Genomic DNA, 3,442 nt, shown 5'->3' on the forward strand with positions numbered 1-3,442 from the left:
TAGTCTAAACAGAGAAGAAAATATTCTTTGATAGTTATGAGGGTGGGGAGAAAGGGAGGGAGAAGGATATTTGCAAATCTAGATAGTAGACAAGAACTATTTTAGGTGAAGGGAAAGACAACATACAATAAAGGAGAGGTCAGCATAAATGGACTAAATGAAAAGCAGTTTCCTGAATAAACCAAATGCTCCAAAGGCCAGAGGAGCAGGGGCAGCAGTTGAGGGACCATGTTTTCAGGGGACATCTAGGTCAATTGGCATACTAAAATCTATTAAGAAAACATTCTGCATCCCACTTTGGTGAGTGGCGTCTGCAGTCTTAAAAAACACTATCAAGCGGCCATCTAAGATGCATCCATTGGTCTCAACCCAGCTGGAGCAAAGGAGTATGAAGAACACCAAAGATACAAGGTAATTATGAGTCCAGAAGACAGAAATGGCCACATAAATCCAAGACTACATCAGCCTGAGACCAGAAGAACTAGATGGTGCCCGTCTACAACCGAAGACTGCCCCGACAGGGAACGAAACAGAGCATCCCTGATGGAGCACGAGAGCAGTGAGATGCAGACCTCAAAGTCTCATAAAAAAAAATCAGACTTAATGATCTGACTGAGACTAGAGGAATCCTGGAGGTCATGGTCCCCAGACCTTCTGTTGGCCCAAGACTGGAACCATTCCCAAAGCCAACTCTTCAGACAGGGATTGGACTGGATTATAGGATAGAAAATGATAGTGGTGAGGAGTGACCTTCTTGAGTGGACACATGAGACTATGTGGGCAGCTCCCGTTTGGAGGGGAGATGAGAAGGCAGAGGGGGACAGAAAGTGGCTGAATGGACACGGGGAATACAGGGTAGAGAGAAGGAGTGTGCTGTCTCATTGGTGGGAGAGGAACTAGGAGTACATAGCAAGCTGTATACAAATTTTTGTATGAGAGACTGACTTGATTTGTAAAGTTTCACTTAAAGCACACACACAAAAGATGGAAAGAATACACAGAGTCACAGTACCAAAAGAAATGGTCAGCTTTCAGTCGTTTCATGAGGTGGCACATGATGAAGAACTGGTAGTAGTGAAGCAAGAAGTCCAAGCTACACTGAAGGCACTGGCGAAAAACAAGGCTCCAGGAACTGACAGAACACCCACTGAGTTGTTTCAACAAACAGATGCAGCACTGTTCATGCCCACTCCACCATGCAAAGAAATTTGGAAGCTAGCTACCTGGCCAACAGACTGCAGGAGATGCACGTTTGTGTCCATTCCAAAGAAAAGCGATCCAACTGATTGTGGAAGTTATCAAATGTAAATCATAGTATTAGTAAATATGGTAAACAAACAGACAAACTATCTACTCCACAGTGAATATGACATTCTATCCCCAGGAGATCTAGTGAGTTTATGATGTTGTTGTTAGGTGCTGTTGGGTCAGTTCCAACTCATAGCGACCCTATGTACAACAGAACGGAACAGTGCCCAGCCCTGGGCCTTTCTCATTGCTATGTCTGAGCCCACTGTTGCAGCCGCCGTCTCAATCTGTCTCATTGAGGATCTTTGTCTTTTTCACTGACTCTCTACTTTACCAAGCACGATGTCTTTTTCCAGGGACTGATTCCTCCTGATAATATGTCCAGAGTACGTGAGACCAAGTCTTGCCACCCAGTTTTCTAAGGAGCATTCTGGCTGTACTTCTTCCAAGACAGGTGTGTTCATTCTTCTAGCAGTCCATGGTATATTCATTATTCTTCACCAACAACATAATTCAAGTTTCAGTTCTTTTGCCTTCCTTATTCATTGTCCAGCTTTAGCTGCATATGAGGCGACTGAAAATATCATGGCTTGGTTCAGGCACACCTTAGTCCTCAAAGTGACATCTTTGATTTTTAACACTTTAAAGAGGTCTTTTGTAGCAGATTTGCCCAATAAAATATGTCATTTGATTTCTCGAAGTCTGCTTCCATGGGTGTTGATTGTGGATCCAAGTAAAATGAAGTCCTTGACGACTTCAGTATTTTCTCTGTTTATTGTGATTTTTTTATTGTTCCAGTTGCGAGGATTTTTGTTTTCTTTATGTTGAAGTGTAATCCATACTGAAGGCTGAAGTCTTTGATCCTCATCAGTAAGTGCTTCAAGTCCTCTTCACTTTCAGTAAGCAAGGTTGTGTCATCTGCATGTCTAGGCTGTTAATGAGTCTTCCTCCAATCCTGGTGCCCCTTCTTCTTCATATGATCCAGCTTCTTGGACTGTATGGATTATATGTTTTTTTAAAGACACTGAGTTTTTGGTGATTTACTATGGCAGCCCTAGAAAATGAATACAGAGCCCTTCACCAAGAACAAGTCAAGTTAGCACCAAAAATGCTCCTGTAAGTGTAGCCACGTAACATGAGACATGGCAGTTTTTAAAAAGTATGAAGTAAAACTTTCAGCTTTGACAAAGAAAGGGCTCCTCTAAGTCCAAGTTCTAAGTCCATTGCTGTTGGGTCAATTCTATCTCATAGCGACCCTAAAGGACAGAGTAGAATTGACCCATAGGGTTTCCAAGGAGTGGCTGGTAGATTCGAACTGCTTGAATAAGTATTGTGAAAAAATACAACCCTGACACACAACTTTTCTGAGCTTAGTATTAAAACAAAATGAAACAAAAAGAAGTCGCTATCGAGTGGATTCTGACTCATAGGGACCATACAGGACAGAGTAGAGCTTCCCCACAGGGTTTCCAAGGAGCAACTGGTAGATTCAAACTGCAGACCTTTTGGTAGCAGCCAAATGCATAACCACTGCACCACCAGTGGCTTTCAAATCAGCTATAGGCTGATGATCTCCAAATTCTTAGAACCTGGAAAACTATTCTACCTCAGAGTGGTATCCACAGCTGGAAACTGTTCTCCACACTTGGATGACCTCAGACATCCAAATCTAACATGTCCAGAAAAAATCTTTTGGTCATTTTCTCAAGTTTGTTCCTCCATGGTTTTCCACATGGTAGAGAATGGCTCTGGTGACCATGCTCTCATGGTAGCCTGAATTCCAGAAGTCACCTTTGATTCTCCATTCCCCTCATCCCATACGTCTGATCGACCAGCAATTCTTGGCAGCTCAAGCTCCAAAGTACACCTCAAGCCTGCCCACTGTTCCCACCTGCACTTCCACCATCACTCCTCACCCTGACCACTGCAGAAGCATCCTGACCCGTCCTCTGTATTTGCTGTCTTCAAGTTCTCCTGGGCTACAGTTAATTCCTGGGACACATTCTTTCTCAAGACCATTGAACAATAGAAGGAGAAGGGCATTTAGTTGTATGCTACCTCCTCCGCTTGAGCTGCACGCCCCTCAGAAATCACTTTTCACTGTCCACTCTATAATGTCTCTATTCCAGTTTCCTGTCTTTGGCCGCACTGCTTTGATAGCGTGCATGCATGTTTGCTTCAGGAGTCATGTAGA

This window comes from Loxodonta africana, unplaced genomic scaffold, assembly GCF_030014295.1.
Source record: "Loxodonta africana isolate mLoxAfr1 unplaced genomic scaffold, mLoxAfr1.hap2 scaffold_32, whole genome shotgun sequence".
In the NCBI taxonomy this organism is placed as follows: Eukaryota; Metazoa; Chordata; class Mammalia; order Proboscidea; family Elephantidae; genus Loxodonta; species Loxodonta africana.